Raw genomic sequence first — 24,728 nt, forward strand, 5'->3', positions numbered from 1 at the left:
AAACATGGAGGATACAGACTTCAGCACAACCATACGGGTAAGAATCTCAACGCGTTTCTGGAGACTAAGCTCCCTTAATCATGACAGCATGAACTCTTTTTTACGGACTCGGTGAAGCTGGACATTCCTTTCTTTTTTTTTTTGGACTTTCCATAAGCTGCCTAAACCTAGGCATGGTATACTTTTGAGGTTATTAAATATTGGATCAAACATGGGCATGTATCAATTTTTTTCCTTCCTTGTATATTCCGTACCAGAGGAAAAATCGGACATGTGCACGACCCAATAGAATAACATTATTCTGAGTTCAATCCGATACATTGTCAATCGCACTCAGATAGCAAATACGGTCATGAGCACGAGCCCTTAGAAGGTGGATTTTGTCCAGATAAACATAATTTTGTGGAATTGAGACCAAGTTCAGTGAGTTGACTGTCAGCTCTATTGTGGTTTTTTTTTACATGATTTTACTCCCTCTATAGCCCCATTACTTCCACAGCGATTTACGGACATCATCGATTTCTACAATGGGACTTACATTCTAAATACCCTATCAGTATGTCCTTGTAGCCTGGGAGGAAACTGGAGAGATGAAGAGGAAACCCACACAAACAAAGGGAACACCAAGGACCCCAACGGTTGAAAACATCAGTGCTGACCACTGAGCCATTCTGTTGCCCAGGTTTTATCGTGTAGGGGAAGAGTGAGATGGTTGTATAACTCGGATGCCGATTGCAATGCAATGCTTGTACTGACCATTGACTAACCCGACCCGAGCGGGAGAGCAAGTATTTCCATACAGCTGTCTGAGAGCCACCGGCCTGTCTGAGCATTGGAGCTATAGGTCTATTGTCCTCAGATTTGTGTAGAATCTGACAGAAAAGTCCCATGTATTCCTCTGTATGAGTGACACCCTGGGGACTTTCTACTACAGATCTCTGCACAGAACCATAATGTGGACATCTAGATAATGGATCAATGCACCAAGGATGTAAAAACAGCAACAAGTGGAGAACTATAAAACCCCGGTGGTTTCTACATCGGAGGAATGTCACTTTTCTACTGTAATTAATTCCGGGACACATTAACATTGTAGAAATGTATATTCTTGTAGACATGTCTAAACTAAGTCTTCATGGTAAAGGAATCCATCCGATGCCCGGGGCACTTCTTACACAGACTTATTCACAACACCTCATTACACTTGGCAGCTCGCTGGCTCTTCGAGGCGGAGAATCTTGCTCACCAATGCCATTCATTTCCTGATAGTTTCACCACTTTTTACGATATAAAACTTTGAAATCTCCATTATGACAAAGCTTTTCATGAAGATAGTAACTCATCAATCTCTGGAAATTTGGCCTCTCCATTTCATCCAGAAGTCTTTCACCCTGAAGAAGAGGAAGAACACAACTTGATCTGACCTGGACCATTAGTGAGTTGATGTTTCCCGGTGAAACGAGCCTCCTGAGTGTTACCTAGTGTCACCGAGAGGGTTGGGACTAAGCTTGGTTTAGTGTGGACTATTTTAGTGTTTTGGGGCTTGTATGCTGATGCGTCTGAGATCTTATAGATACATTTGATCATAAATATGTTTTGTAATCTCATAATCCTCAACTACATCGTTGTCAATCAAGGAGTAAAGACAACTGCATTCATTCCATCTAGTATGGGTCCAATGAAGGAGAAGGAGAGACAGTTTGACTTCATGGTGACCCACTTGTTACTTTGTCTCCTCGTGAGGGGTAAGATACATCAACAATGACAACTTACATGATAACGGTATCCTGTAAGCAGAGACTGACAGCAAGCAACAAAAACTTCTATTATCTTGTCCACTACAGGCAATTGTATCCACCTCTACCACTGTCTGAGCATTCGGTTAGTGACTAGAGGGAGCCAAACTCTGCATTCATACTCCTACAATGTATCTGCTGGAGTTTCCCTCATGAGGTTGGATGGAGGTCAGAAGACCCACATTGCTCACAAAGTTGTACCTCCCACATCCTGTGTCTATACCATAACTGACATCAGGGACCTATGGTGATAGAAATCAGACAAACGTATCCCTGCAGTCTATAAAAAAAATCAGCATCAGGTATAATCACGGCATCATAGGCCCTATACATGATGAAAGCTATGCCATATACAGGACAGATTCCGTGCCACCCATTATATTCAGTGACAGATACACTACATGTATGTAGTGAGCTCCCCCTAGTGGCTGTATAAACGTGTATGCAGTGAGCTCCCCCTAGTGGCTGTATAAATGTGTAGGTAGTGAGTTCTGTCCAGTGGTGCCTGGATAAATCTGTATGTAATAAGCTCCATCTAGAGGTCGCTGGTGGTTACATAAATCTGTCTGAAGTGAACTCCCCCTAGTTGTGTTTGGCTAAATCTGTATGTAGTGAGCTCCCCTAGTCACGGTTGTATAAGTCGGTATATAGTGAGCGCTTTCTAATGGTGTCTGGTTAAATCTGTATGCAATGAGCTCCCTCTAGTGGTGGCTGTATAACTTTGTATGTTGTAGGCTCCTCCTAGTGGTGCCTGTATAATTTGTATGTAGTGAGCTCCCTCTAGTAAAGGCTGAATAAATTTGTATGTAGTGCGCTCCCCCTAGTGGTGGCTGTATACAGTTAGGTCCATATATATTTGGACAGAGAGAACATTTCTCTAATTTTGGTTATAGACATTACCACAATGAATTTTAAACAAAACAATTCAGATGCAGTTGACATTTGGACTTTCAACTTTCATTTGATGGTATCCACATTAAAATTGGATGAAGGGTTTAGGAGTTTCAGCTCCTTAACATGTGCCACTCTGTTTTTAAAGGGACCAAAAGTAATTGGACAGATTCAATAATTTTAAATAAAATGTTCATTTTTAGTACTTGGTTGAAAACCCTTTGTTGACAATGACTGCCTGAAGTCTTGAACTCATGGACATCACCAGACGCTGTGTTTCCTTCTTTTTGATGCTCGGCCAGGCCTTCACTACAGCGGTTTTCAGTTGCTGGTTGTTTGTGGGCCTTTCTGTCTGAAGTTTAGTCTTTAACAAGTGAAATGCTGCTCAATTGGGTTGAGATCAGGTGACTGACTTGGCCATTCAAAAATATTCCACTTCTTTGCTTTAATAAACTCCTGGGTTGCTTTGGCTTTATGTTTTGGGTCATTGTCCATCTGTAGTATGAAACGATGACCAATCAGTTTGGCTGCATTTGGCTGGATCTGAGCACACAGTATGGCGGCTCTGAAGACCTCAGAATTCATTCGGCTGCTTCTGTCCTGTGTCACATCATCAATAAACACTAGTGACCCAGTGCCACTGGCAGCCATGAATGCCCGCGCCATCACACTGCCTCTGCCGTGTTTTACAGATGATGTGGTATGCTTTGGATCATGAGCTGTACCACGCCTTCGCCATACTTTTCTCTTTCCATCATTCTGGTAGAGGTTGATCTTGGTTTCATCTGTCCAAAGAATGTTCTTCCAGAACTGTGCTGGCTTTTTTAGATGTTTTTTAGCAAAGTCCAGTCTAGCCTTTGTATTCTTGATGCTTATGAGTGGCTTGCATCGTGCAGTGAACCCTCTGTATTTACTTTCATGCAGTCTTCTCTTTATGGTAGATTTGGATATTGATACGCCGACCTCCTGGAGAGTGTTGGTCACTTGGTCGGCTGTTGTGAAGGGGTTTCTCTTCACCATGGAGATAATTCTGCGATCATCCACCACTGTTGTCTTCCGTGGGCGCCCAGGTCTTTTTGCATTGATGAGTTCACCAGTGCTTTCTTTCTTTCTCAGGATGGACCAAACTGTAGATTTTGCCACTCCTAAAAGTGTGGCAATATCTCGGGTGGGTTTTTTCTGTTTTCGCAGCTTAAGGATGGCTTGTTTCACCTGCATGAAGAGCTCCTTTACCGCATGTTTACTTCACAGCAAAACCTTCCAAATGCAAGCACCACACCTCAAATTAACTCCAGGCCTTTTATCTGCTTAATTGAGAATGACATAACGAAGGGATTGCCCACACCTGTCCATGAAATAGCCTTGGAGTCAATTGTCCAATTACTTTTGGTCCCTTTAAAAACAGGGTGGCACATGTTAAGGAGCTGATACTCCTAAACCCTTCATCCAATTTTAATGTGGATACCCTCAAATGAAAGCTGAAAGTCTGAACTTCAACTGCATCTGAATTGTTTTGTTTAAAAGTCATTGTAGTAATGTCTATAACCAAAATTAGAAAAATGTTGTCTCTGTCCAAATATATATATGGACCTAACTGTAATTCATATATAATGAGCTCCCCCTAGTTGTGGCTGTCTAAATCTGTATGTAGTGAGCTCCCCTTAGTGGTGTCTGTCTAAATCTGTATGTAGTGAGCTCCCCCTAGTGGTGGCTGTATAAATCTGTATGTAGTGAGCTCCCCCTAGTGGTGACTGTATAAATCTGTATGTAGTGAGCTACCCCTAGTGGTGTCTGTATAAATCTGTATGTAGCGAGCTCCCTCTAGTGGTGTCTGTATAAATCTGTATGTAGCGAGCTCCCTCTAGTGGTGTCTGTATAAATCTGTATGTAGCGAGCTCCCCCTAGTGGTGACTGTATAAATCTGTATGTAGTGAGCTCCCCCTAGTGGTGGCTGTATAAATCTGTATGTAGTGAGCTCCCCCTAGTGGTGTCTGTATAAATCTGTATGTAGTGAGCTCCCCCTAGTGGTGACTGTATAATTCTGTATGTAGTGAGCTCCCCCTAGTGGTGTCTGTATAAATCTGTATGTAGTGAGCTCCCTCTAGTGGTGTCTGTATAAATCTGTATGTAGCGAGCTCCCCCTAGTGGTGACTGTATAAATCTGTATGTAGTGAGCTCCCCCTAGTGGTGGCTGTATAAATCTGTATGTAGTGAGCTCCCCTTAGTGGTGGCTGTATAAATCTGTATGTAGTGAGCTCCCCCTAGTGGTGACTGTATAAATCTGTATGTAGTGAGCTCCCCCTAGTGGTGGCTGTATAAATCTGTATGTAGTGAGCTCCCCTTAGTGGTGGCTGTATAAATCTGTATGTAGTGAGCTCCCCCTAGTGGTGTCTGTATAAATCTGTATGGAGTAAGCTCCCCCATAGTGGTGTTTGGATAAATCTGTATGTAGCGAGCTCCCCCTAGTCGCGGCTGTATAGGTCTGTATATAATGAGCGCTTCCTAATGGTGTATGGATAAATTTATATGTAGTGAGTTCCCCTTAGTGGTGGTTGTATAAATCTGTATGCATTAAGCTCCACCTAGTGTTGGCAGTATATATCTGTATGCAGTAAGTGCCCACAAGTAGCTGTATAAATCCTTATGTAGTGAGCTTCCTCTAGCAGTGGTGACTTTATGATTTTTTTACGTAGCAAACTTCCCCTAGCGGTGGCTATATAATTCTGTATGTAGTGAGCTCCCCCTAGTGGTGTCTGAATATATCTGTATGTAGTGAGCTCCCTCTAGTGGTGGCTGTATAAATCTGTATGTAGTGGGCTAATCCTAGTGGTGGCTGTATAAATCTGTATATAGTGAGCTCCTCCTAGTGGTGGCTGTATAAATCTGTACGTAGTTAGCTCCCCCTAGTGGTGGCTGTATAAATCTGTATGTAGCGAGCGCCTCCTAGTGGTGGCTAAATAAATCTGTATGCATTGAGCTCCCTCTAGTGGTGGCTGTATAAATCTGTATGTAGTGGGCTAATCCTAGTGGTGTCTGTATAATCTGTATATAGTGAGCTCCCTCTAGTTGTGGTTGTATAAATCTGCATACAGTGAGCTACCCCTAGTGGTGTCTGTATAAATCTGTATGTGTATGACTCTGCTTAGTTTTTTACTTGTATCCCCATCTTCTGATTTGGTGCTGCTCCATCCTCTCTGGCTTCTAACCCCTCTGCTTGTTCGTGACATTGGCTTCTGCCTCCTCCTTGTATATCTACACTCCCGGCTGGTTCACGACCCCCAGGCTTGTCACTTACCATGCTCCCATCTCTTCCTCTCAGCCACCGAACCCCCGCTGTACTCCGGCATCTAGATTCATTTTGGTCGCCGCTCTTGTCCTCAGTTCAGGTGCCGGACATTCGGCGCTCTCCTCACTGGCCGGGTCACGCCACATTATCATTCCTTAGATCTTGCCTCCGGCACCATCGCACTACCTAGTGGTCACTGCAGTATCGTGCACTGTGCGACCGGACACTGTATAACTCTGTATGTAGTGGGCTGCTCCTAGTGGTGTCTGTATATTCTGTATATTAGCTGTTTCCAGCCAGCTAACGCTCGGCACGCTCATTGCTATCTAATATAAACCTTGTGATATCTCTCTCTGTCCTTATCAATCTGCTCAGGTGTTCGTTGTTGATAACCAATCCTACGATTTTGTCGATATTGTTGTTGTCGATCAGCTACTGCATCATTGTCCGGATTTTCCTGCGGCCTGTGAGATGGACCTGGCGACTTTTCTTGGCTCATTTTGTTTGGGAGAAGGTGGATGCAATTAAATGTACGTTTACCTTGGCTGAAGTGGTTGAATTACATAGAAAGGAAGTGCTGCTTGTGGTAATGTGGGGGACGGAGTCTCATATGGTAATGTTTGGGGGCGGAGCCTCGTATGGTAATGTGTGGGGACAGAGCCCCGTGTGGTAATGTGTGAGGAGGAAGCCTCGTGTGGTAATGTGTGGGGATGCAGCCTCGTGTAGTACTGTGTGAGGATGAAGCCTCATGTGGTAATGTGTGGGGGCGGAGCCTCGTATGGTAATGTGTAGGACAGAGCCTCGTGTGTTAATGTGTGGGGACAGAGCCTCGTGTGGTAATGTGTGGGGATGCAGCCTCGTGTGGTAATGTGTGGGGACAGAGCCTCGTGTGGTAATGTGTGGGGACGCAGCCTCGTGTGGTAATGTGTGGGGACGCAGCCTCATGTGGTAATGTGTGAGGACAAAGCCTCGTGTGGTAATGTGTGGGGACGCAGCCTCGTGTGGTAATGTGTGAGGACGGAGCCTTGTGTGGTAATGTGGGGGACAGAGCCTCATGTGGTAATGTGTTGGGATGGAGCCTCATGTGGTAATGTGGGGGGTGCGATTATGTGAAGGGTGGGATTATGTGTGGTAATGTGGTTGGGGGCGGGATTATCTGTGGTAATGTGGTGGGGGTGGGATTATGTGTGGTAATGTGGTGGGGGCGAGATTTTATGTGGTAATGTGGTCGGGGGCAGGATTATGTGTGATGATGTGGTGGGGGGGCGGGATTATGGGTGGTGATGTGGTGGGGGGGCGGGATTGTGTGTGGTGATGTGGCGGGGGGCCGGATTATGTGTGGTAATGTGGTGGGGAGCGGGATTATGGGTGGTGATGTGATGGATGGGTGAGATTATGTGTGGTGATGTGGTGGGGAGGGGGGATTATGTGTGGTGATGTGGTGGGGGCAGGATTATCTGTGGTGATGTGGTGGGGGGTGGGATTATGTGTGGTGATGTGGTGAGGGGGCGGGATTATGGGTGGTGATCGGGTGGGGTGCGGGATTATGGGTGGTGATTTTTATGGGTGGTGATGGGGTGGTGATGGGGTGGGGGGCGGGATTACAGGTGGTGATGGGATGGGGGGGCGGGACTATGGGTTGTGATGGGGTGAGGGTGCGGATTTATGGTTGGTGAAGGGATAGGGGCGGGATTATGGGTAGTGAATGGATGGGGGGTTGGATTATGGATGGTGAAGGGGTGGGGGGCAGGATTATGGGTGGTAATGGGATGGGGGCGGGATTATGGGTAATGATGGGGTGGGAGGGCAGGATTATGGATGATGATGGGGTGGGGGGCAGAATTATGGATGGTGATGGGGTGGGGGAGCGGGATTATGGGTGGTGATGGGTTGGGTAGGGCGAGATTGTGTGCGGTGATGTGTTGGGGTGGGATTGTGTGTGGTGATGGGGTGGGGGCATGATTGTGTGTGGTGATAAGTTGGGGGGCAAGATTGTGTGTGGTAATGTGGTGGGGGGGTGGGATTTTGTGTGGTGATGGGTTCGGGGGTGAGATTGGGTGTGGTGATGTGTTGGGGGGCCGGATTGTGTGTGGTGATGGAGTGGGGGCGTTATTGTGTGTGGTGATGGGTTGGGGGCGTGAATGTGTGTGGTGATGGGTTGGGGGGCGAGATTGTGTGTGGTGATGGGTTGGGGGGCGAGATTGTGTGTGGTGATGGGTTGGGGGGTGAGATTGTGTGTGGTGATGTTTTGGGGGCCGGATTGTGTGTGGTGATGTGTTGGGGCGTGATTGTGTGTGGTGATGGGGTGGGGGGCGTGATTGTGTGTGGTGATGGGTTGGGGGCGTGATTGTGTGTGGTGATAAGTTGGGGGGCGAGATTGTGTGTGGTAATGTGGTGGGGGGGCGGGATTGTGTGTGGTGATGGGTTGGGGCGAGATTGTGTGTAGTGATGTGTTGGGGGCGGGATTGTGTGTGGTCATGTGTTGGGGGGTGGGATTGTGTGTGGTGATGTGGTGGGGGGCGGGATTGTGTGTGGTGATGGGGTGGGGGGCAATATTGTGTGTGGTGATGTGTTGGGGGGCATGATTGTGTGTGGTGATGTATTGGGCGGGCGGGATTGTGTGTGGTGATGTGTTGGGGGCGGGATTGTGTGTGTTGATGGGTTGGGGGTGTGATTGTGGGCGGTGATAAGTTGGGGGGGCGAGATTGTGTGTGGTAATGTGGTGGGGGGGCCGGATTGTGTGTAGTGATGTGTTGGGGGCGGGATTGTGTGTGGTGATGTGTTGGGGGTGGGATTGTGTGTGGTGATGTGGTGGGGGGCGGGATTGTGTGTGGTGATGGGGTGGGGGGCGAGATTGTGTGTGGTGATGTGTTGGGGGGCGTGATTGTGTGTGGTGATGTTTTGGGGGGTGGGATTGTGTGTGGTGATGTGGTGGGGGGCGGGATTGTGTGTGGTGATGGGGTGGGGGGCGAGATTGTGTGTGGTGATGTGTTGGGGGGCGTGATTGTGTGTGGTGATGTTTTGGGGGGTGGGATTGTGTGTGGTGATGTGGTGGGGGGTGTGATTGTGTGTGATGATGGGTTGGGGGGCGAGATTATGTGTGGTGATGGGGTGGGGGGGCGCCATTATGGTTGGTGATGGGTTTGGGAGCGAGATTGTGTGTGGTTATGTGTTGGGGGTAGGATTGTGTGTGGTGATGGGGTGGGGGGCGTGATTGTGTGTGGTGATGGGTTGGGGGTGTGATTGTGGGCGGTGATAAGTTGGGGGGGGAGATTGTGTGTGGTAATGTGGTGGGGGGGCGGGATTGTGTGTAGTGATGTGTTGGGGGCGGGATTGTGTGTGGTGATGTGTTGGGGGTGGGATTGTGTGTGGTGATGTGGTGGGGGGCGGGATTGTGTGTGGTGATGGGGGGCGAGATTGTGTGTGGTGATGTGGTGGGGGGCGGGATTGTGTGTGGTGATGGGGTGGGGGGCGAGATTGTGTGTGGTGATGTGTTGGGGGGCGTGATTGTGTGTGGTGATGTGGTGGGGGGTGTGATTGTGTGTGGTGATGGGTTGGGGGGCGAGATTATGTGTGGTGATGGGGTGGGGGGGCGCCATTATGGTTGGTGATGGGTTCGGGGGCGAGATTGTGTGTGGTTATGTGTTGGGGGTAGGATTGTGTGTGGTGATGGGGTGGGGGGCGTGATTGTGTGTGGTGATGGGTTGGGGGGCGTAATTGTGTGTGGTGATGGGTTGGGGGCGTGATTGTGTGTGGTGATGGGTTGGGGGGCGAGATTGTGTGTGGTGATGGGTTGGGGGCGGAATTGTGTGTGGTGATGGGTTGGGGGGCGAGATTGTGTGTGGTGATAGGTTGGGGGGCAAGATTGTGTGTGGCGATGTGTTGGGGGGTGGGATTGTGTGTAGTGATGGGTTGGGGGGCGTGATTGTGTGTGGTGATAGGTTGGGTGCGAGATTGTGTGTGGTAATGTGGTGGGGGGCGGGATTATGTGTGCTGATGGGGAGCGGGATTATGTTTGGTGATGGGGTGGGGGGCGGGATTATGGGTGGTGATGGGTTGGGGGCGAGATTGTGTGTGGTGATGTGTTGGGGGTGGGATTGTGTGCGGTGATGGGGTGTGGGTGTGATTGTGTGTGGTGATGGGTTGGGGGGCGAGATTGTGTGTGGTGATGGGTTGGGGGGCGAGATTGTGTGTGGTGATGTGTTGGGGGGTGGGATTGTGTGTGGTGATGTGTTGGGGGACGAGATTGAGTGTGGTGATGTTTTGGGGGCGTGATTGTGTGTGGTGATGGGTTGGGGGGAGAGATTGTGTGTGGTGATGGGTTGGGGGGGCGAGATTGTGTGTGGTGATGGGTTAGGGGGCGTGATTGTGTATGGTGATGTGTTGGGGGGGTGAGATTGTGTGTGGTGATGGGTTGGGGGGCGAGATTGTGTGCTGTGATGGGTTGGGGGCGAGATTATGTGTGGTGATGGGTTGGGAGGCGGGACTGTGTGGTGATGTGGTGGGGGCAGGGTTGTGTGTGGTAATGAGGTGGGGGGCGGGATTGTGTGTGGTGATGTGGTGGGAGGCGGAGCTACTGTGCAGGGGGCGGGATTAGCGAGTAATCACGATGCCTATTATATATATAGATAGTGAGCTCCCCTAGTGGTGGCAGAATAACTACATATGTTGCTACTTTAGGGGTTTTCACTAGTGAAGAGTGAACATACTCGATACTCGAGATTTCTCGAGCACGCTCGGGTGTCTTTCGAGTATTTTTTAGTGCTTGGAGATTTAGTTTTTATTGCCGCAGCTGAATGATTTACATCTGTTAGCCAGCATAAGTACATGTGGGGATTCCCTAGCAACCAGGCAACCCCCACATGTACTTATCCTGGCTAATAGATGTAAGTCATTCAGCTGCGGCAATAACAACTAAATTTCCGAGTACTAAAAAATACTCGGAGGACCCCCGAGCATGCCTGGGAAATCTCGAGTAACGAGTATATTCGCTCATCACTAGTTTTCACGCCTGTTTGAAGTTTGAAGCAACTTCCCCAAAATGTGTGGGGCGGCACAATGAATGATCTGAGGCGGCACGGTGCATGATCTAGGCTGGCATAAGGCAAGATCTGGGGCGGTACGGGACGCAGCATGGCTTCACCAGCCCATCAAATTCAGGAGATGTGCCTGCACTTCATGCGCCAGAAATGATGCTTCAGTTTCTGACCTGGGGAGAATTTCTGTGAAGACATATGCCACAGAGATGATGCACAGAATCCATTTATGGTGGCATTATCTCATGAAGGCTCTGCATCACTTGCATGTTAGGCTACTTTCACACTAGCGTCGGATTCGGCCCGTCACATTGCGTTGGGCCGAGATTCCGACGCTAGCGTTTGATTTCTCCGGCGCATCCGCTGCCCCATTGGGAGGTGCGAGGAGGTGGGGTGGAGTTCCGGCCGCGCATGCGCGATCGGAAAAAGCGGTCCGTCGGCAGCAAAAAACGTTACATTTAACGTTTTTTGCTCCCGGGGTTCCACCACAACACAGCGCAACCGTCGCACAACGGTTGCGACGTGTCAATATGTCGCAATTCATCGGTAATGTTACTCTATGGGGCAAAAACGCATCCTGCAAGCAACTTTGCAGGATGCGTTTTTTCCCTTAAACGAGGCATTGCGACGTATTCAAAAAAACGCCAGTGTGAAAGTAGCCTTAGTCCTCAGGTAGCACCAGAGCTTCTCTGCTTTGCACCTTGTGTCCTAATGAGTCACCTGCACATAATCTTGGCTCTTTCCTCTCACTTCACCTTGTAACACACAGGAGGAGGCGGGAGGTCTCGTGTAGGCCCCAGCCCAACACTGACGTCTGATGACATCAAGTCTTCACTTTTTTAGTGTTTTTGTGGTGAGGATCTGCTCTTCCAATGGTTCAGTCTGGAAATGAGGTAATGTTCTCCTTCCTCCCTTCTTGCTGAAGTTCTGTCTCTTTGTGCTGTTTCCATCAATGGAGTCTCACTGTTCAAGATCACGTTGGGTCACACGGGTGGTGGGAGAATGGCCACAGACTTCATGTATTGAATCCCGAAGCTGCACAATTTCCATCGTTTACTTTATTTTTTAAACCACTGCAAACTTAATTCCTGCAATCTTTTGATATTTTTTTGTAAACTGTTGACTTCAATTGAAGAAAAAGTGGTGGAAAACATGGTGTAAAGTGGTTGGACGTGCCACGGGCCACCAGTTCTGATAGTGTTGTGATACAATGTTATATATAGGCTGTGAGACCTCCATTAAAGACCATCTTAAGCCTAGGGTGTGGCTGCCCACCAACATGAACTCTTTGCCTTGACCTCTAGGGTGGAAATATACTTTGCTCTGAGGTTTTTCACCTAATTTTTCTCCTAATACATAAACATTTTAAAAATACAGCTTTACTCCTCATCTTCTAAGGGTATGTTCACATTGTGTTTTTTTGTTTGCCAGCATTTTGCTTAGAATAAATCTTTAAAAAGCTCTGAGAAATGCTTGAAATAACTTTCCTATTTACTTTCTATGGTAAAACAATTTTACTCTTCACATATTCAGACTTCTAAGTGCCAGTGAAACACAGAATATAAAGGTGTATTTCGCAACTGAGAAACTGCTGATGGAAAACTGTCTAAATTGGGCAAAATTTAATCAGAAAGCAAAAGAAACAAACAAACAATAAATTAAAAGCTTCAGGAAAAATACTATGCAAAAATAATTGAAAAACTCTTTAACATGTCTGCAGGGAACACATCCAATTTTTTTCTGAAGTTTTCAGACCAAAAACTGAAAACTCAGCAAATAAACTGCCTAGGAATGTTTTTTTCTGTAAAAGCTCAGGGGAAAAAAGCTGTGGGAAAAAACCTGATGAAGAAAAAAAAAAATAAAGCATGATAAAAACGCTGAAAAAATTACTAAAAAAAAAAAATTAAAAAATAAATCACCCTGACACACCCTGGCAAAAACCTCCACAAAATCACAAAAAAGCAACCACAAGAGAAAAAATGACTGCATGTTTACAAAACTCTTAACGAAAGGGGTTTCCTGAAGTGTCTTCTGCTTGAAAGATGGATGCTTTTGAAAAAGAAACATCTGCAATGTGAACATACCCTAAGGCTATGTTCCAAGGATGAGCTGCAGGACGCAGTCAGACGGCCTTATCCAGGGCCGGACTGGGACTAAAATTCAGCCCTGGCATTTGAAGTTACACAGGCCCACTTGTCACATGGTGACTGTATAATATCTTTGTACACTTGTAGGCAGGGCCGGTTTTATGCAAAGTGGGGCCCTAGGCAGAGTTTAAAATTGGGCCCCAAATGCTAACATATTGCACATCACACAAAAGTATTTCGTTTGTATTTACGAGCGCTGAGTTCAGGCCGCTAAATGAGTTTCATCGACAATCCTGAAGTTGTTCAACGCTTGTTTCCCGGCTTCTTTCCACCAGCTGAGGAATAATGATGGGACAAAACGATCACTAATAGATCACTAACACATCACCATACAGTATCATGTTATCAGCAGCACATCTACAGTTTACACCGGCGATGTGGTGCCGAGAACAATGATTTTTGTTCCAGCAAAAACAATCTGAATATGCAGCATTTTATTTGTTTAGTAAAATACACTCCATAGTCCTCCATATATTATAATATGCACCACAGTCCTCCATATAGTATAACACACTCCCTATAGTCCTCCATATATTAAAATACACTGCTCAGTCCTCCATATAGCATAATACACTCCTCATAGTGCTCCATATAGTATAATGCACCACCATAGTCACCCATGTAGTACAATTCACTTCCCATAGTATAATGCACCCCATAGTTCTTCATATAGTATAATGTATTCCCCATAGTCCTCAATACAGTATAATGCAGCCCACATATAGTATAATGCAGCCACCTCATAGAATATAATGCAGCCCTCCTCATAGTTTAATGCAGCCCCCTCATAGAGTATGATGCAATCACCCCTCAAAGAATATAAATATAATACAGCCCCCATAGAATATAATGTAGCCCCAAATATTATTATTTATTATTATAGCGCCATTTATTCCATGTCGCTTTACATGTGATGAGGGTGTACATAATAAAAACAGTTACAATAATCTTGAACAATACAAGTCACAACTGGTACAGGAGGAGTGAGGATCCTGCCCGCGAGGGCTCACAACCTACAAGGGATGGGTGAAGATACAGTAGGTGAGGGTAGAGCTGGTCGTACAGCGGTTTGGTCAATCGGTGGTTACTAGGGTTGAGCGACCTTGACCTTTTTAGAGTCGAGTCGTGTTTCGCGAACCCCGACTATCTTAGAAGTCGAGTCGAGTGGAATCGGCCGATTATGGCAAAAAGTCGGGTATCGCCCGAAACACGAAACCCAATGCAAGTCAATGGGGGAGCATAGTTGGCAGTGAGTGGAGGCCAGGAAAACACCTACACTGCCCATTTTAATGGCAAAAACATCCATTCTTGTTACAGAAGCTTGTCAATCGTAATTTAGCTTATAATAATTGGAAGGCATTTGAAATTGGGGGTCATTTGGCTAAAGTTGTGGGGGGTAGGGCTGGTTCAAGTAATTAGTGTGCCCAGTAAATCTGGACCACGTCACGGCAGTGGAGCAGGGAGAGGTAAGTATTTCAACTTTGCAAGTGCTGTGATCCTGAGCAAGCAGGGGGGGCCCACTCGTTGGCATTGGCACTGGCACAGGGCCCCTCAAAGTACAGCGGTGTGTTTGCACGGCGGGGGCGCCTCCCACCGGCAGCAACACTTTTGCGTACTATGAGAGGCCCTGTGCCAGTGACGTCGCCAACTAGTATTCCTCCCCCCACCTGATGAAGGAACCTGCACTTTCATCTGCACCTTCCTCTTTGTCCCCGTGTAAGGTGGTATGGTATGCGGGAAGAGGAACCTGACTTTCAGCAGGGTCACAATCTTGCTGTGTAGCATGCACGGGGAATTTTGCGTTATTGGTCAATGTACCAGCAGACTCATCTATCACTGGCTGGGCAATGGGCAGGATGAGGAGGAAACACAGATATAGGCCCAAAGAATAAAGTTGGCTAAATGCAGTTCAAAATTGGTAACACAGGACTAACCAGGGGGCATTGCAGTGGAGGACAACTGGAATGAGAGGCTGACACAGAGAGTAGGCCCAAATCAGTAAGTAGTCGAAATGCAGTTCAAAATTGGCAACCGTAGTAAACAGGCGGCACAGCTTTGTTCAGTGGAGGAGAACAGCAAGGAGTGGCAGACACCGATAGTAGGCCCCAACCCAACTAGTAGGCCAAATGCAGTCTAACATTAACAACTACTTAACGAGAGCCTGAAAATGGAATTTCAGGGCAGGAAACCAGGAGAACAGCAAGGAGTGGCAGACACCGATAGTAGGCCCCAAACCAACTAGTACGCCAAATGCAGTTGTTCCATTTAACCACAATTTAATGAGAGCCTGAAGATAGAAGTTCAGGAAGGCAACCTGGAGAACACCTTGGAGTGGAACACACCATCTCTCTACACCCCATACCCAATTTGTAGGCCTAATGCAGTGTAGTTTCCAACAACTACTAAACGAGAGCATGAAGATCGAAGCAATGGAGAGGAAACCTGGGGAACACCTTGGAGTGTAACACACCATCTCTCTACACCCCATACCCAATTTGTAGGCCTAATGCAGTGTAGTTTCCAAGAACTACTAAACGAGAGCCGGAAGATCGAAGCTCAGGAAAGGCAACCTGGAGAACACCTTGGAGTGGAACACACCATCTCTCTACACCCCATACCCAATTTGTAGGCCTAATGCAGTGTAGTTTCCAACAACTACTAAACGAGAGCATGAAGATCGAAGCATTGGCGAGGAAACCTGGGGAACACCTTGGAGTGGAACACACCATCTCTCTACATCCCATACCCAATTTGTAGGCCTAATGCAGCGTAGTTTCCAACAACTACTAAACGAGAGCCAGAAGATCGAAGCTCAGGAAAGGCAACCTGGAGAACACCTTGGAGTGGAACACACCATCTCTCTACACCCCATACCCAATTTGTAGGCCTAATGCAGTGTAGTTTCCAAGAACTACTAAACGAGAGCCGGAAGATCGAAGCTCAGGAAAGGCAACCTGGAGAACACCTTGGAGTGGAACACACCATCTCTCTACACCCCATACCCAATTTGTAGGCCTAATGCAGTGTAGTTTCCAACAACTACTAAGCGAGAGCATGAAGATCGAAGCAATGGAGAGGAAACCTGGGGAACACCTTGGAGTGGAACACACCATCTCTCTACACCCCATACCCAATTTGTAGGCATAATGCAGTGTAGTTTTTTACAACTACTAAACGAGAGTCGGAAGACCGAAGCAATGTGAACGAAACCTGGGGAACACCTTGGAGTGGAACACACCATCTCTCTACACCCCACACCCAATTTGTAGGCCTAATGCAGCGTAGTTTCCAACAACTACTAAACGAGAGCATGAAGATCGAAGCAATGGAGAGGAAACCTGGGGAACACCTTGGAGTGGAACACACCATCTCTCTACACCCCATACCCAATTTGTAGGCCTAATGCAGTGTAGTTTCCAACAACTACTAAGCGAGAGCATGAAGATCGAAGCAATGGAGAGGAAACCTGGGGAACACCTTGGAGTGGAACACACCATCTCTCTACACCCCATACCCAATTTGTAGGCCTAATGCAGTGTAGTTTCCAACAACTACTAAACGAGAGTCGGAAGACCGAAGCAATGTGGACGAAACCTGGGGAACACCTTGGAGTGGAACACACCATCTCTCTACACCCCATACCCAATTTGTAGGCATAATGCAGTGTAGTTTTTTACAACTACTAAACGAGAGTCGGAAGACCGAAGCAATGTGAACGAAACCTGGGGAACACCTTGGAGTGGAACACACCATCTCTCTACACCCCACATCCAATTTGTAGGCCTAATGCAGCGTAGTTTCCAACAACTACTAAACGAGAGCATGAAGATCGAAGCAATGGAGAGGAAACCTGGGGAACACCTTGGAGTGGAACACACCATCTCTCTACACCCCATACCCAATTTGTAGGCCTAATGCAGTGTAGTTTCCAACAACTACTAAGCGAGAGCATGAAGATCGAAGCAATGGAGAGGAAACCTGGGGAACACCTTGGAGTGGAACACACCATCTCTCTACACCCCATACCCAATTTGTAGGCCTAATGCAGTGTAGTTTCCAACAACTACTAAACGAGAGTCGGAAGACCGAAGCAATGTGGACGAAACCTGGGGAACACCTTGGAGTGGAACACACCATCTCTCTACACCCCATACCCAATTTGTAGGCCTAATGCAGTGTAGTTTCCAACAACTACTAAGCGAGAGCATGAAGATCGAAGCAATGGAGAGGAAACATGGGGAACACCTTGGAGTGGAACACACCATCTCTCTACACCCCATACCCAATTTGTAGGCCTAATGCAGTGTAGTTTTCTACAACTACTAAACGAGAGTCAGAAGACCGAAGCAATGTGGACGAAACCTGGGGAACACCTTGGAGTGGAACACACCATCTCTCTACACCCCATACCCAATTTGTAGGCCTAATGCAGTGTAGTTTCCAACAACTACTAAACGAGAGCATGAAGATCGAAGCAATGGAGAGGAAACCTGGGGAACACCTTGGAGTGGAACACACCATCTCTCTACACCCCATACCCAATTTGTAGGCCTAATGCAGTGTAGTTTTCTACAACTACTAAACGAGAGTCGGAAGACCGAAGCAATGTGGACGAAACCTGGGGAACACCTTGGAGTGGAACACACCATCTCTCTACACCCCATACCCAATTTGTAGGCCTAATGCAGCGTAGTTTCCAACAACTACTAAACGAGAGCATGAAGATCGAAGCAATGGAGAGGAAACCTGGGGAACACCTTGGAGTGGAACACACCATCTCTCTACACCCCATACCCAATTTGTAGGCCTAATGCAGTGTAGTTTCCAAGAACTACTAAACGAGAGCATTAAGATCGAAGCAATGGCGAGGAAACCTGGGGCACACCTTGGGGAGGCAGACACCGTTAGTAGGCCCTACCAAAGTTGTACCCCCAATGCAGTTTTAAAATTCCTAGAGGCTGAAAACAAGACTATTGACACTCAGCTTTTTTCAAAGGAACACAACTGAATTGAGTGGCGCAGACAGACACAGATAGTAGGACTTAACCCAAAAATGTGGCTCACTGCAGCTTAAAAAAGTTACAGGGGTACACAAGCAGCAGGGCTCTGGGCAGTGGAGGACAATTTCAATAGTGGACCGCAGACAGACTTTGTACGCCTACTATTAAAAAAAGGATGCTCTATGCAATTAAAAATAGGTTCCAGGGGTCCACGGGCAGCAGTGGTGTGGTCAGTGGACGAGTATTGGAAGGAGGGACCGCAGACAGGCGTAGTAGGCCTAACATAACAAAATTAGGCTGTAGACACTGTAAAATTGGTTCCAGGGGTACACGGGCAGCAGTGGTGTGGTCAGCGGAGGAAAATTGGAATTAGGGACTGCAGACAGACTTTGTAGGCTGTCCCCTGTGGACCATGCATCCAACACATTAACCCAGTGCGCCGTAATGGACACGTAACTTTTTGTGGACATGCCTACTGGTCCATGTGTCTCTTGTCAGGTGCACCTTTCTACTGTTTGATTGCCTGAGTGCTATGACAATGCAGACTTTTTCATGCCGGTGGAGGGCTGGGATGGCTTTTCTCGCAAAAGAAATGTCGACTGGGTAGCTTGAACCGTTGCACAGCGTAGTTCATCTGGGCTTTCTAAATATAAAACAAAGAAAAATAGGAGGCTACATGCACTTTCAGCTGGGTTCCAGGGGTACACGGCCAGCATTGGTCTGGTCAGTGGAGAACTATTGGAAGGAAGGACCGCAGACACGCTTCGAAGGCCTAACATAATAACAGATGGCTGTAGGCAATGTTAAATTGGTTCCAGGGGAACACGGGCAGCAGTGGCCTGGTCAGTGTAGTAGTAGTAGAAAGAACGGACCACAGACAGGCATCGAAGGCCTAAAATAAAAAAATTGGGCTGGCTGTAGGCAATTTTAAATTGGTTCCAGGGGTACACGGGCAGCAGTGGTCTGGTCAGTGGAGGCCTAGTGGTAGGAGTGACCGCAGACAGGCATCGAAGGCCTAACATAATAACACATTGCTGTTGGCAATTTTAAATTGGTTCCAGGGGAACACGGGCAGCAGTGGCCTGGTCAGTGTAGTAGTAGTAGTAGAAAGAACGGACCGCAGACAGGCATCGAAGGCCTAAAATAAAAAAATTGGGCTGGCTGTAGGCAATTTTAAATTGGTTCCAGGGGTACACGGGCAGCAGTGGTGTGGTCAGTGGAGGCCTAGTGGAAGGAGGGACCGCAGACAGGCTTCGAAGGCCTAACATAAAAAAACAGGGCTGTTGGCAATTTAAAATTGGTTCCAGGGGTACACGGGCAGCAGTGGTCTGGTCAGTGTAGTAGTAGTAGAAAGAAGGGACTGCAGACAGGCTTCGAAGGCCTAACATAACAAAATTGGGCTGTTGGCAATTTAAAATTGGTTCCAGGGGTACACGGGCAGCAGTACAATGGTCAGTGGAGGCCTAGTGGAAGGAGGGACCGCAGACAGGCTTCGAAGGCCTAACATAACAAAAATGTCAATACAATGGTATTGTCAGTGCCAGGCATTGAAGGATGTCAGCGCATAGACTAAACATTGGTGGAGCTGTGAGAGATAATTTTGCAAGTGGTAGAGCACTGTTTGAGCTGGGGGGGGAACTGTCTTGTGGCCGGCGGTACAGGCCCAGGGCCCCTCATATTACACCGGTGTGTCTGACGTTGGGTGCGCACCACCACCACCAGAGACACTTTATTGTACTATGAGGGACCCAGTGGCAGTGCCGTCGACCAAAAGCGGGCACACCCACCTCTTCAGAAAAAAAACAGCACTCTCACGGGTGCTGGCGCCAAGTGTCGATACCACGGCCCCGTGTGGGGAGTTTGGCCATTTAGGGAGGTGTAAACATGTCGTATGCTGGACAATCAGGTGCAGCAAATTACGATATTGGAAAAGTCATTCATAATAGTCCACAGGCAAGACCTTTTCATAGGAAAGCTAGGTGTCAGCCGGGCAAGGTGGGGCAAAAGATTTCGAAATCCAGTTGTGGTTCATTTTAATGAAGGTTAGATCATCTACATTTTGGGTAGCCAGACGAGTCCTTTTTCTGTTAGTATTAAACCTGCAGCACTGAATACTCTTTCTGATAGGACACTAGCTGCCGGGCAAGCAAGCTCCTGCAATGCATATTCTGCCAATTCTGGCCAGGTGTCTAATTTGGATGCCCAGTAATCAAATGGGAATGACGGTTGAGGGAGAACGTCGATAAGGGATGAAAAATAGTTTGTAACCATACTGGACAAATGTTGTCTCCTGTCACTTTGAATTGATGCTGCAGTACCTGTCCTGTCTGCGGTCATAGCAAAATCACTCCACAACCTGGTCAGAAAACCCCTCTGGCCAACGCCACTTCTGATTTCTGCCCCTCTAACACCTCTAGTCTGCTGACCCCTGCAGCTCGTGTGAGAACGATCACGGGCGCTGTGTGCAGGGAATGCCAGAAGCAAACGGTCAACAAGAGTTGATTGTTTGGTTGCTAATATTAGTTCCAAGTTCTCATGTGGCATTATATTTTGCAATTTGCCTTTATAGCGAGGATCAAGGAGGCAGGCCAACCAGTAATCGTCATCATTCATCATTTTAGTTATGCGTGTGTCCCTTTTGAGGATATGTAAGGCATAATCCGCCATGTGGGCCAAAGTTCCAGTTCTCAAATCTGCGGTTGTGCTTGGTTGAGGGGCAGTTTCAGGCAAATCCACGTCACTTGTGTCCCTCCAAAAACCAGAACCCGGCCTTGCCGCGCCAACAATTTCCAGTGGCCCCGGAAAAGCTTCCTCATTAAAAATATAATCATCCCCATCATCCTCCTCGTCCTCCTCCTCCTCTTCGCCCGCTACCTCGTCCTGTACACTGCCCTGGCCAGACAATGGCTGACTGTCATCAAGGCTTTCCTCTTCCTCAGCTGCAGACGCCTGATCCTTTATGTGCGTCAAACTTTGCATCAGCAGACGCATTAGGGGGATGCTCATGCTTATTATGGCGTTGTCTGCACTAACCAGCCGTGTGCATTCCTCAAAACACTGAAGGACTTGACACATGTCTTGAATCTTCGACCACTGCACACCTGACAACTCCATGTCTGCCATCCTACTGCCTGCCCGTGTATGTGTATCCTCCCACAAAAACATAACAGCCCGCCTCTGTTCGCACAGTCTCTGAAGCATGTGCAGTGTTGAGTTCCACCTTGTTGCAATGTCTATGATTAGGCGATGCTGGGGAAGGTTCAAAGAACGCTGATAGGTCTGCATACGGCTGGAGTGTACGGGCGAACGGCGGATATGTGAGCAAAGTCCACGCACTTTGAGGAGCAGGTCGGATAACCCCGGATAACTTTTCAGGAAGCACTGCACCACCAGGTTTAAGGTGTGAGCCAGGCAAGGAATGTGTTTCAGTTGGGAAAGGGAGATGGCAGCCATGAAATTCCTTCCGTTATCAGTCACTACCTTGCCTGCCTCAAGATCTACAGTGCCCAGCCACGACTGCGTTTCTTTCTGCAAGAACTCGGACAGAACTTCCGCGGTGTGTCTGTTGTCGCCCAAACACTTCATAGCCAATACAGCCTGCTGACGTTTGCCAGTAGCTGCCCCATAATGGGAGACCTGGTGTGCAACAGTGGCAGCTGCGGATGGAGTGGTTGTGCGACTGCGGTCTGTGGACGAGCTCTCGCTTCTGCAGGAGGACGAGGAGGAGGAGGAGGGGGTGCGAACGGCTACAGCCAACTGTTTCCTAGACCGTGGGCTAGGCAGAACTGTCCCAAAATTGCTGTCCCCTGTGGACCCTGCATCCACAACATTCACCCAGTGTGCCGTGATGGACACGTAACGTCCCTGGCCATGCCTACTGGTCCATGCATCTGTTGTCAGGTGCACCTTTGTGCTCACAGATTGCCTGAGTGCATGGACAATGCGCTCTTTAACATGCTGGTGGAGGGCTGGGATGGCTTTTCTGGAAAAAAAGTGTCGACTGGGTAGCTCGTAGCGTGGTACAGCGTAGTCCATCAGGGCTTTGAAAGCTTCGCTTTCAACTAACCGGTAGGGCATTATCTCTAACGAGATTAGTCTAGCTATGTGGGCGTTCAAACCCTGTGTACGCGGATGCGAGGCTAAGTACTTCCTTTTTCTAACCATAGTCTCATGTAGGGTGAGCTGGACTGGAGAGCTGGAGATCGTGGAACTAGTGGGGGTGCCGGTGGACATGGCAGACTGAGAGACGGTGGGAGATGGTATTGTTGCCACCGGTGCCCTAGATGCAGTGTTTCCTACTACGGAACTGGTGATTCCCTGACCCTGACTGCTTTGGCCTGGCAAAGAAACCTGCATAGATACTGCAGGTGGTGCGGAAAATGGTGGCCCTACACTGCCGGAAGGGATGTTGCGTTGATGACTAGCTTCATTGGCCGAGGGTGCTACAACCTTAAGAGACGTTAGGTAGTTAGTCCAAGCTTGCAAATGCATGGTGGTTAAATGTCTATGCATGCAACTTGTATTGAGACTTTTCAGATTCTGCCCTCTGCTTAAGGTAGTTGAACATTTTTGACAGATGACTTTGCGCTGATCAATTGGATGTTGTTTAAAAAAATGCCAGACTGCACTCTTTCTAGCATCGGATACCTTTTCAGGCATTGCAGACTGAGCTTTAACCGGATGGCCACGCTGTCCTCCAACAAATTTTGGCTTTGCCACGCGTTTTGGGCAAGATACGGGCCCGACAGATGGAACCTGTTGCGATGTTGATGCCTGCTGCGGCTCCTCCGCTTCAGAACTGCTGCCGCCTGCACCCTGTTCCCCCAATGGCTGCCAATCGGGGTCAAGAACTGGGTCATCTATTACCTCTTCTTGTAGCTCGTGTGCAACTTCGTCTGTGTCACCGTGTCAGTCGGTGGTATAGCGTTCGTGATGGGGCAACATAGTCTCATCAGGGTCTGATTCTTGATCATTACCCTGAGGGGGCAATGTTGTGGTCTGAGTCAAAGGACCAGCATAGTAGTCTGGCTGTGGCTGTGCATCAGTGCACTCCATGTCAGATTCAACTTGTAATGGGCATGGACTGTTAACTGCTTCACTTTCTAAGCCAGGGACGGTATGTGTAAAGAGCTCCATGGAGTAACCCGTTGTGTCGCCTGCTGCATTCTTCTCTGTTGTTGTTTTTGCTGAAGAGGACAAGGAAGCGACTTGTCCCTGACCGTAAACATCCACTAACGACGCGCTGCTTTTACATTTACCAGTTTCACGAGAGGAGGCAAAAGAGCTAGAGGCTGAGTCAGCAAGATAAGCCAAAACTTGCTCTTGCTGCTCCGGCTTTTAAAGTGGTTTTCCTACTCCCAGAAAAGGGAGTGTTCGAGGCCTTGTGTAGCCAGTCGACGAACCTGGCTCCACAGCTCCAGACTTAGGTGCAATATTTTTTTTCCCATGACCACCTGATGGTCCACCACTACCACTACCCTCATTACCAGCTGACAATGAACGCCCCCGGCCACGACCTCTTCCACCAGACTTCCTCATTGTTTTAAAAACGTAACCAAACTAACGGTATTTGTTGCTGTCACACAACTTACACGGTGAGCTATAACTTCAGTATGATTTAGCTACCCCTTTACAGGTGGGTGAGACCGCAAGGAAAATCAGGCACAATGTTACACACTCTGGTGGCAACAAATGAGAGAGATGCCACACACGCAGGACTGTCACTGAAGCACAAATGTAAATATTAATCTCCCACTGATTTGTTCTTTTTTTTTTTTTTTTTTCAGGGAGACTTTAGAAAAAAAAATAATAGAATAAAATGAATATTTAAGGAAGAATTTAGAAACCAAATAAAATAAAATGATTTCTTCAGGGAGAATTTAGAAAACAAATAAAACAAAAAATAGGCTTTCTATGGCCCACTGAGTGAGAGATGACGCACACAGGAGTCAGGAGTGGCACACAAGCCCAGAGGCCAATATTGTTCTCCCAATGATTGATGTAGTGATTTTTTCAGGTAGATTTTGGAACCCAAATCAAGCTAAAAAAATAATAGGCTTTCTATGGCCCACAATTGGAGAGAGAGAGATGGCACACCCAGGAGTCAAGACTGGCACACAAGCAGAAAGGGCAATATTAATCTCCTACTGATTTGATTTTTTTTTTTTTTCAGGGAGACTTTAGAAAAAAAAATAATAAAAAAAAATGATTTTTTCAGGAAGAATTTAGAAACCAAATAAAATAAAACGATTTTTTCAGGGACAATTTAGAAAACAAATAAAACAAAAAATAGGCTTTCTATGGCCCACTGAGTGAGAGATGACGCACACAGGAGTCAGGAGTGGCACACAAGCCCAGAGGCCAATATTGTTCTCCCAATGATTGATGTAGTGATTTTTTCAGGTAGAATTTAGAACCCAAATCAACCAAAAAAATAAATAGGCTTTCTATGGCCCACTATTTGTGAGAGAGATGGCACGCTCAGGACTGGCACACAAGCCCAGAGGCCAATATTAATCTCCCACTTTTTTTTTTTTTTTTTTCAGGGAAAGTTTATAAACCCAATAAAAAAA

General features: G+C 47.4%; 1 protein-coding gene across 4 annotated transcripts in view; it reads left to right on the plus strand.

Annotated features, from left to right (window-relative positions):
* Window positions 1–1,209: 1,209 nt before the first annotated feature.
* LOC138677391 (uncharacterized) overlaps window positions 1,210–24,728 on the plus strand; it is a 43,405-nt gene continuing 19,886 nt past the window's right edge. For 2 of the 4 annotated variants that reach the window (XM_069767477.1, XM_069767480.1), the window contains exon 1: window positions 1,211–1,435. The gene's annotated coding sequence lies outside the window, so the exon portion shown is untranslated. Of the gene's footprint in view, window positions 1,436–1,493; window positions 1,712–24,728 lie in introns of those variants that run through there. The other 2 variants (XM_069767479.1, XM_069767478.1) reach the window with 2 other exon arrangements.

The sequence above is a fragment of the Ranitomeya imitator genome, chromosome 4, assembly GCF_032444005.1.
Source record: "Ranitomeya imitator isolate aRanImi1 chromosome 4, aRanImi1.pri, whole genome shotgun sequence".
NCBI classification, from domain to species: Eukaryota; Metazoa; Chordata; class Amphibia; order Anura; family Dendrobatidae; genus Ranitomeya; species Ranitomeya imitator.